Raw genomic sequence first — 11,228 nt, forward strand, 5'->3', positions numbered from 1 at the left:
TGGTTTTCTCATATCTTTAAAATTGTGGATGCCACAGATTTTCGTCCTTTGTGGGGGCGGAAGTGGGTGGGGCGAAGTTTTGAAATATTTTTGTAGCAGTGACATATCACAGAGCACTAGGCGCTGAAGGGGACGGACAGACGGACGGACGGACAGACGGACAGACAGACAGACAGACAGGGCCCAATCGACTCGGCTATTGCTGCTGATCAAGAAAACGAGGGGGAACGTTGTGAGTTGCTGCGGACACCGCAACTCTACAGTTATACCCGATACTTAGTCAGTATACTTTATGGGGTCGGAAACGATTCCTTCTGGACGTTACACACATCCACTTTTATCACAAATCTAATATACCCCAATACTCATTTTGAGTATCGGGTATAATTAATGCATTTAATAAGCGTAATTAACATTCAACTAGAGCTTGATTGAGTTATGAAATCCTTAAATCCTTAAGCGGATAGTAAATCGAAATCAGTAAATTAGCAGCACGCACACTCGGCTTTAGGTGTAAAATATATCGATATAGTTCAATAGTATAGTAATTAGTAATTATCAGATAGAAAAGTAATACGTAGCCTTAGGGTAGCCGAAACGGATCGGAGTGGAGTCCCAGAGATCGATTGGCAATACTGACAAATTGAATCGTACCTTGAAATTATTAAAGAACTAATCATATTTTTGTGCAATCCAGTGCTGCTCTCTCGCAATCGGCCCCCCAATAGTTGAGCCAAATTGATTTGCAGTTGCATAGCAGAACAGAATGTTAGACACACACATATTATATGGGAAATAGCATATACTAGGATGGGGAACGGAGTCATACGATATACATAGCCTTCGAAACAAGTTACAGATAGATACTCGTAAGTTTGCGCACTCTTAGAGCTTTTAGCACGGTCAACGAAAAAACGTTATTATGAATCAATTGTAGCTCGATACCAGCAGCACGCGAATCCATCAACCGTTAAATAAATTAACCAAGAGTTGAAAAAAAACGTTAATTACCAAAAAAAAGAGTACATGCATATGCTAACAATTGCCTTAATCATACTAAAAAGGCAGACAGAATAGGGCTAAAACCCACTTTTTGATGATGATGCATTTGTTTCTTTTGTGTTGTGTGTTAGGATGGATAATTATAACCGACATTAAGTTCATACTCTCCACATGTAGTTTTAACAGTGCGGGGTACTACAAAAAGTACACAAAACAAAATAGTACACAATAATGTGATCAAATTTGTGTAATTACAATTGTTTGACTCCAATTAAAGTATTTTAAATTCAACAAGTCAGAAAAAGATGCAAAAAATAAAACAAACACGGTAATCAGCAAATTTGAACAATTTCAGCAAAAACCAAAAAAGAGAATATGAATATGTACTTATATCTACTTATAAATACAAATATACAAACATGCAATGAATATATTGGAATCGAGTTGACTTTATTTCTGTACGCTGTCAAAGCTGTTTCGTTCCCATCTTGTTGATGTTTGTGAAAGACATCGGCGGGGTAGGGTAGCCTTGAACTCGGCCTCTGGTGCTAGTTGTAACTGGTCCCCTTTCCCAAAGGCTAACGCCTTTGACCTGGTGTATGGGGGCATAGGAAAACGAGGTCAAACGTTGAAGACCAAGTGTGTATTCCACTTGGATTGGAAGTGTTTTATTTATGAAAACAAATGGCAAAAAAGGTATATTAGTAGATAAATGCTTACAACACTTTTAGTTTACAGTTTACATAGTTGGTTATTCGAGGAGACTTTCGATGAAAGCGGATGATTCCCTTACGTCCGTTCTCTCTACATCCGTGGAATGCAATTGTTACACACTTTGCCATGCATCGCGTCGCTTTCATCGTTCCGTGATCACATTGCGATTATAATTATCGGTGAAGCATTTCCATACTCGTAGGATGTACCGACGTTCTATTTTACAACTTGTTCTAATAATATTTATACACACAAAATACACAACACACAGGTAATTGTTATGCCTATTCGATTTCTAGGTGACTTGTTTGTGTTTGATTCGCCGCTGCTTTTGATTTTTTTAAATATATTTCGATTTGCACTAGCTACCGATCCGGTGATCGGCGGACCTCTCAATGGTCGTGGTATACACGTACAGCGTATAGAAAATATATGATTCTAGAATTCGGTTATGTATTTACAAGTATTCGGGTCTGTGCTGCTCAGTCAGCTTTAGTCAGTTTCTCTCAGTTGGTTTGGTCCCGTCCCCATCGCAATCCCTGTCTTCCCAGTGCCTCCTCAGTGTTCGATGGTCCAACGTTGCGTCTCGCTGTTGGGGTCGCAAGGCGCCATCTGGGCATCGTCGACGGTCTTGAGGCCCTTGTGGTCGAGGCACATGCCCGTGTTGCTGTGCATCAGATGCTGGTGTTCGAATTTCCACTGCTCGTTAAATTCGTCGTTTTCCATGCACGGCACCATCACCACCCGGTATGGTGGTGAGTCGCTATGCTGGACTGTGGCGCAGCTGAGCTCGTTTCGCAGCACCTGCGAGTTGGTGAAAGAAAAGAGCTGAGACTTTTGGAGCACCTTGCCGCACGGATAGAGGCCCACGTTGTAGAGCTTTTCGTTGTTCTGCAGCAAGTCATCAAGGCACAAGTTGGAACTGACAGATTTCACCTTGCCCCAACCCACAACATCCGCGTTGGGCACAAACTTTTCAGGGTAGATGTTCTTCAGGTACCACGCGAAACTCTTGCAGCGTAGCTTCTTCCGAAGCATCACTCGGTGGGTGACATCTCCGATGTCCGCATGGAACTTCAGATCGGGCCGGTTGAGGAAGAATATATTGATGAACTCATCCATCCACACCAAGGCCATGCGGGCTGTATTGATGCCGTGCGTGTCCCGGTCATTGGGGAATCTGTGAAGGAATTAAATTAAATTTGTTCTCAATATAGAAGCGGATGATTTTTGCCTTACTTGTAAGGATGGAAGTCGCGGAAGATGTGACCCACTCGGGAGCAGGGAATCGTCTCAATAGTGCCCCCGCACTGCCAGATCCTAAACGACATTTCCAGGTTCTCGCCTCCCCAGCCGTCCATTTGCTCGTCATAGCTGCCCACCTCCCAGAAGTAACGTCGATCCATGGCAAACAGTCCCCCGGCCATGGTCGGACTGTAGGCTGGACAGATCTCTCGCTCCTGTTTACATTCGCGTCGTTGACGCTGCTTCTCCCGCTCCGGCAGATTGATCCAATCGAAGTGACCGTTCCACTGGAATCCGCCTACTTGGAAGGACTTGTACCCGTTGGTGCTGTACTGAAAGTCATTGGCATCTATCACATCGATGATGGGCACCAAGACGCTCGTGCGCGACTCCTTGATCCGGTGCAACAGCGGCACACACCAGCCCACGTTTCCCTCGCAGTGGGCGTCGAGGAAGATGAGCACATCTCCTGTGGCGATGCGGGCTCCGGCCAAACGGGCGCGTATCAGTCCCAATCTAAACGGGAAATACCAAAACTTTCTTTAGCCAATCGATGTGAATTTTTGTGAACTGTGCTATGAAAAGAAAACGAGGGGGAACGTTGTGAGTTGCTGCGGACACCGCAACTCTACAGTTATACCCGATACTTAGTCAGTATGGCTCTCCTCCGGCAGACGCCGCTAATATTAAACGACACGACAAAGAGTGCGTGCGAGAGAGACAGAAAATCAGTCTGAGCGTGACGTCGGGCGCTGCGTAGCCACTGCAAATTGATTTGTTCCTATTGGCTATAAAAATGATCTGAACTGATCCAGATTCAGCAATCTGATATAGTCATTATCTATGATTCTGCGTTTTTAGTTTTCTTGAATCTGCAATATTGTGGATGCAACAGATTTTCGTCCTTTGTGGGGGCGGAAGGGGGTGGGGCGAAATTCTGAGATATACGTTTTATAGTGAGATCTAACAGAAGTGCGGATACCAAATTTGGTTACTCTAGCCTTAATAGTCTCTGAGATTTGTGGATGCCCCAGATTTTCGTCCTTTGCGGGGGCGGAAGGGGGTGTGGCGAAATTTGGACACGAAACGGTCAAGGTCCGATATCACAGGAGTGTGGATACCAAAATTGGTTGCTCTGGCTCTTATAGGTTCTGAGATCCTTGAACTCATATTTTGCAATTGGCAAAGCCTACCATGAAACCTGTGTGTTAGAGAGAGACAGAGCGAGAAAGAATGAAATTGTTTTCTTGATTCTGGCTATAATAATTATACGATCTGGTTGAGATTTTACACTCTAGAACATATAGTCATCCTCTACGATTCTGCGTTTTTAGTTTTATCGTATCTTTAAAAATGTGGATGCCACAGATTTTCGTCCTTTGTGGGGGCGGAAGTGGGCGGGGCGAAGTTTTGAAATATTTTTGTAGCAGTGACATATCACAGAAGTCTGGATCCAAAACATCGTTGCTTTAGCTCGACGCTTCTAGCTCTTGCTTAAGCCGGTTGTGTTTTTTTCTTGCTCCCGCATTCTCCGCCCTTTGCCTAAATATCATACAACATTGTTATGTCTTTGTTTTGATTTATTATCGCATCTCTTTAATTTGATTCTACTTTGTGTTAACCACCAGTGTTTTGTTTGTAAACAAGTGTATAATATAAATTCAATATTGCAACGTAACACATCGGACTCGTGCAGGCACTTTGTTATTGTTTTTTGCCCAGTCTGCTTTTCGTTATCGCTTCTTCGGTGTGCACTGTTCTCGCGCATCAGCGTTTGCATCGCCCACACTCTCTCGTGAGCATAAGCGGGCTGCTGGCATTGTTGCTCTCACTCTCTCTGGATTGCCTATACTCTCCCTCTCTGTGGACTTTTCTTTTGTGTCTCTGCTTTGGTGAGTTTACTGCTCGTTTACTGCACTTCGTTGGATCATCTGCTTTGAATTATTGCCGCTGCAGCTGATTGTCTGGCTCGCTCTGCTGTCTGCTCTCCTACTTTACCTGCGATCTCACTCCGTTCTCTTATTATTCGTGCACAGTGATTCTACTGCTGTCAATAATGGCAATCGTTTGTAGTGCAAAGAAATGTGAATTCGGTGGTGTTATCATTGGTGATTCATTTCTTAGCTGCTGGCTGTGTGACAATTTTGCCCACATAAAATGTGCTGGTGGTGGAAATTTTGGCCGGCTGAATGATCTGATCTCGAAACGCATGGGCCTGTCTTGGTCATGTCTGGCTTGTCGGGAGATTGAGGCCGAAATGCGCACATTTATGAGACAGACTCGAACTGGGTTTCTGGATGTCCGGAAACAATTTGTGACTCTCAGCGAGAAATTTCTTGCCCTTGAATCACAGTTTCTTGGGCTCAAACTCTTGAGCGAATCGCCTAGACGGAAAATTCCGCATAATGATACCAATCTCTTGCAACCTAATACGATTGGTACGCCTGCCTCCCACCTTCATCCATCGGTAGCATTTCCGTGTAGTCATGCCACGCCGTTGTCTGTTAATCCGCCAACGGTGGCTCCGGAGTTCTTTACACCGAGCAATGTGCTTCCTTCGAGCACCCAACTCCCCAACAGCATCAATCCCATCCCTGCAGTTTCTGTGGCCGTCACTTCTGACGCGGTGAGTGCTCCTAGTGCGGGTGTGCTGGTTGCTGACGACGTCTTGCCAATTCCTGCTCCAATTCCTGCTTCAATTCCTGCTCCAATTCCTACTCCAATTCCTGCTACAGCCATTGCTGCCAATTCCTCTGCCCTTGTACCGAGAACTCTTTTAGGAGTGGCTCCACCATCTCGATCTCGCTCGGGACTTCAACTTAAAGCAGTGGTCCCTCGGAAAGCAATATTTGTTTCTCGTCTTATTCCTGAGGCTACAACGGAGGATGTTAAACAACATCTTGCCGCTATACTTAACACTTCGCCTGTTGATATAGTTGTGACTAAATTTACATTTAAACATAAGCGCAACATATCATCCTTTAAAATTCTTCTCCCTGATTCTTTACTATCCTGTTCTCTAGAACCGTCAATATGGCCTGTGCATACAATTGTGCATGAGTTCCTTCTCAAAGATTCGAACTCGAATCCAAGAATTACCGAACATGCTCCAAAAAACTGATGTACTATTTTTCCATGCACTATCAGAACGTTCGCAGCATACTAATAGCGCGTCCTTTGATTTCGATGCCATCGCGTTTACCGAAACCTGGCTTAACTCCTCTGTCAATGATCACGAAATTTTCATTGATAGTTACACTATTTATAGAATGGACCGCCCATCTTTTTCAGGTGGGGTTCTGATTGCAGTTAAATCTGTTTTCTCATCTGAGTTATTCCCATTCAATAACATTCATGGAATTGAATTTGTTGCAGTCAAAGTTCGTGTTGGCTCCGCATTTTTCTATTTAACCTGCTCTTACATTCCTCCCAGGTCTGATGCTGAGCTTTACTTACACCACCTTTCAGCAATTAATAATGTTGTTTCTACATTAGGGTGCAATGATCGAATTATTGTTATGGGGGACTTTAACCTCCCATTTCTTTCTTGGCTGCCTTATAATGACGCTAACCTGTTGTTTCCCAATTGCCATAATGATTTTATCAATGGGCTAACGGATATTTCCCTTGTCCAAATTAATGCCGTTAAAAACATTAGGGACAGACTTCTTGACCTCGTTTTTGTTAACGATGGTTCTCTTGCTACTGTATCTAGAGCAAGCCCAATATCTCTCCCTGAAGATCCTTAGCATCCAACTTTGTTGATATCACTGGAGTGTACACAATCTGGAGGTGCTGACAGTTCCATGGCTCCTTTTCACATAAAGTGTTTTCGCAAAACAAACTTTATTGATTTAGATCTACATCTCTCGCGTGTTGATTGGTCGTTTCTTTATTCATTACCGAACATAGATGCAACTGTTAACTCGTTTTATAGTTCTATTTACTCCGCCCTTAATACGTTTGTTCCAGATATCACTGTACCTGTATCGTCCAAGCCTCCCTGGTTCTCCAAGTATTTGTCATACTTAAAAAATAATAAATCCCGGCTCTATAAAAAGTACCAGAAGTCGGGCTCCACGTTGGCCTTAGCTCTATACTCCTCCGCTCGCTCTCTGTTCCTTGCCGTCAATAGTCAGTGTTATAATCATTACCTTTCACAATGTAGTAGTAACTTTCGTAGTGATCCTAAAAAATTCTATTCGTTCGTTAATTCTAAGCGCAAGTCAAACGTTTTTCCTCCGTCCCTTCATTACCAGAACAAAACAGAAGCTTCTGCTGTTGGTATTGCAAATTTATTCGCTAACTTTTTCCAAACAACGTACTCGTCTCATATTTACAACGCATCCACTCCGTATCCGTACCAGCTACCTCAAGCTAACAGCATTTTTCTGCCCTTTTTCGAGGAAAGCGTTGTTCTGGAAGGTTTGTCATCTATGGACATATCGTTTTCTGCGGGTCCAGATAAGGTACCAAGTTGCATCTTAAAACACTGTGCCCAGTCCCTTTGCAAACCCTTGACCTTTCTCTTCAACCTCTCCTTGGAACAGTCTTGTCTCCCAGTAATTTGGAATGAGTCCTACATCATTCCGCTTCACAAAAAAGGTTCAAGATCAAACATTGAAAACTATCGTGGTATCGCAAAGCTTTCCGCCATCCCGAAGCTTCTTGAGTTCCAGGTCACCCGGCAACTGCAACATCTTTGTTGCAGCTTGATATCTCCGTCGCAACACGGTTTTTTCAGACATCGTTCAACATCGACTAACCTTCTTGAGTTTTCTAACCTAATCCACCGGTGTTTTCAAATTGGCTTGCAGACGGATGTAGTTTTTACGGACTTCAGCAAGGCATTCGATTCTGTGAACCATGCTCTGCTTATTCAAAAGCTCTCTTTATTAGGGTTCCCAACGAATCTTCTAGATTGGATTTTGTCCTATCTCTCTAACCGTACTCAACGTGTTTTGTTTTCTAACGTGTTGTCAAATACTGTTAATGTTACTTCAGGTGTGCCACAGGGAAGTCATCTGGGCCCGCTTCTGTTTATTTTATTTGTGAACGACCTTCCTCAAGTTATAACATACTCTACTACACTAATGTATGCTGATGATGTCAAAATCTGTCTTTCTTACTCTGATTGGTATTTGCACACACGCCTTCAACTTGATCTAAGTGAACTACTATTGTGGTGTTCAACTAATCTTCTTTTTCTGAACCTTTCCAAATGCAAACTTATGACATTTTACCGTCGCGCTCCTCATTTTGTCTCATATGTTCTAGGAAATCATGTCCTTGAGCGAATTTCGAGTTCAAATGACCTCGGAGTCCTTTTTGATCATAAGATGTGTTTCAACACCCATATAGCTGCAACTGTAAATAAAGCTAAGGGTGTTTTAGCGTTCATCAAGCGTTGGTCCAAGGAGTTTGACGACCCGTACGTTACGAAACAACTGTACATCTCGTGAGTACGTCCTATATTGGCGTATTGTTCTTGTGTGTGGAGCCCGCAGTATAAAGAGCAGCAGGCTGTTATTGAATCCGTGCAAAAGCAATTTTTAATTTTTCCCTTCGGAAATTTAACTGGGACTCGGGTAGAATCTTGCCACCCTACCGGTAAGGATGAAATCTTATTGACCTGCCGTCGTTGCACCATCGCAGAATATGCAATGGCGTAATGTTCGTGCACAAGCTCCTTCTTGGGACTGTTGACTCCCAAACTCTCTTGGGTCAGATTGACTTGGCCGTTCCATCCAGACCTACCCGTACTTTTAGGCCTATCCGTCTACCCATATGTAGGTCTAATTATGCTGATCATGAACCTTTTAGGGTTTTATGCCATAATTATAACTCCCTCTGTCAAACCCTATCCCCTGAACTGTCTCTTAAACTAATTGCATGCAATATTTATAATCATTTAAATTTAGCTAACTTTTAACTTATCTTTTTCCGCCTTTAGTAACTAAGTACCATTATTAACAGATAATTTGTTAATTTAATAAATAAATAAATAAAATAGTCTTTGAGCACTAGGCGCTGAAGGGGACGGACAGACGGACAGACAGACATGGCTCAATCGACTCGGCTATTGATGCTGATCAAGAATATATATACTTTATGGGGTCGGAAACGATTCCTTCTGGACGTTACACACATCCACTTTTACCACAAATCTAATATACCCCAATACTCATTTTGAGTATCGGGTATAAAAACAATTTATTGGGTCATCGAGCCACCTTCGAATTTTTGCCAAGCGGCAAGCCAGCACACTCCAACATCGCCAAGATAAACTTTGGGCGTACAAAGCTCAGGGGCAGCTACCCCGACCTCTCTTGTAGCACAGTGTAGTGTACGTAGAAACCGACTGAGAGTTACAAAAAGTCAAGCCCAAAAACACACATAATCTTAACTTGACGAACTGGTTTTACGGTTGCCGTTTCGTTTCGTTTCTCCTCTTTCTGTGTCTTGTGTTTTTGGTTATTTGAGCTTTTGTCGGTTCTGACATTATGCTGCCTGCTAAAGAAGATGCTCCACCGCGTCTGACACGGCACTGGGCCACAAACTAGTTATTCAAATAATGGCAAGCCACGAGCGATTCGATAGCTGAATAGCCGAACTTTCCTAGCCGTAAGACAAACAATTTGTAAAATGGATCCACGGCCTTTCTCCGCTCCGTTCAGCCACTCACCGATTCTTCAGGCGCAGCACAGTCACTTTGCCGGGGGAGTACGGGTGCGAATGTAGTAGTCCAGCTTTCCCTCCAATTCGGGGTTGTCACTGCCATCGTCCACAAGGATGATTTCCTTCAAGGCCTGCTGGTTGCAGGGGATTAGCGTGCTGTGCACGGTCCGCAGCAGCACGGAGTACGGTTCGTTGTAGAAAATGACGACCACGCTGGCACTGGGCAGAGTACTGGAATCCGCCAAGCACAAGGGGTTGCGGTGGTCACCCACACTGCGGTTGTAGGACAACTGCTCGCTCAGTTCCTCGTTTAGGGCGATCTTCTTGTAGATGGCGTCGCCGCGCCTTGGCTTTGCCAGACAGGTGCACTGATGCTCCCTGCTCGCCCAGGCCAACCTTCTGGTTTTCTAGGTCCAGCTGGATGCTCTGTTCATAGGGGGACACTGTGGCCGGTCGAGCGATTTCGTTTTCGCTCTCAGCGTATGCGTTGTATCTGTCTCGAGCGTGGCCCCGGAGGGCGGCTGCTCGAACTGGAGGCGCTTCATCGCCGCTTGGCTGCTGCACCTTGCTGTACAGGATGAAGCACAGGGCTACCAGTATGAATATGACTAGTTTGCCATAAAAGGAACGAAACCGAGGCAGCATTCTGGTTGCTTTCGTGGTGGTTGTGGGTGTTGCTTTGGGGTTGAGGTAGCACTGGTCTGGTCACTTTCAATTGCAACGCCACAGACGCAGACGTGGCTGTGAATCCGTCTTCCTCGTCTCTGGCTAATGTTTCTCTCCTACACTATTAGCTTCATTTGTCACGGAGTCGAGTCGCTGGCGAAAATACACACTCACGGCGCACGGCCATTGGATTGCTATGCATATGTTTTTGTTCGTAGATCTGAATGGCTGTGCGCGAATGCGAATGAGAATAGGAATTCCAGTTTTTGCTCGTTTCTAGAAGCAGCGCTTATTGAATAGCGCCGCTCAGCCGCTCTAGTGGCTTAATCGCTTAAACTAGACTAAATGGAAATATTAATTCTAAGCGCGACGACCCCGACGTCCCTCGCCATCCCATTTGTTGTTGTAAAACTGTTGGACGGGGGCGTCTTTCAGGCGTATTTTCATCACGTGATGCAACAATTTTTGACACATGTTACTCGTTAATAGGTCGATAAAGAGGGTATGGAAAACAGGCAAATCGGCCCAGAAAACGCAACAAGTGCAAGGTAAAATCCACCCCACTTGCTTAATATATCTTGAAAACAAAACGGCTTGTTTTCAAGGTATATTTTCCTCGCATGTGAGGTGAGGTTTGTACGAACCTTGTCATTTGACTTGTCTGTTTTTGCCTGAGGTCCATACCGGTTTTTATAGCCCATGCAAAATTACGACTCATTTTTTCGTTGTAGGAGGGAGCAGCAGTGTAACCAGAGAAATACCGCAAAAATACCGATGAAAGAACGAACTTAGCCCACTTAGACCTGCGTCTGTGGCGTTGCAATTGAAAGTGACCAGACCAGTGCTACCTCAACCCCAAAGCAACACCCACAACCACCACGAAAGCAACCAGAATGCTGCCTCGGTTTCGTTCCTTTTATGGC

At 44.3% G+C, this 11,228-nt stretch overlaps 1 pseudogene; it reads right to left on the reverse strand.

The window, feature by feature from the left end:
- Positions 1 to 1,703: 1,703 nt before the first annotated feature.
- Positions 1,704 to 10,777, reverse strand: LOC117192799 (annotated as a pseudogene).
- Between the last annotated feature and the right edge of the window lie 451 nt (positions 10,778 to 11,228).

Source organism: Drosophila miranda (assembly GCF_003369915.1).
Source record: "Drosophila miranda strain MSH22 chromosome Y unlocalized genomic scaffold, D.miranda_PacBio2.1 Contig_Y2_pilon, whole genome shotgun sequence".
Classification (NCBI taxonomy): Eukaryota; Metazoa; Arthropoda; class Insecta; order Diptera; family Drosophilidae; genus Drosophila; species Drosophila miranda.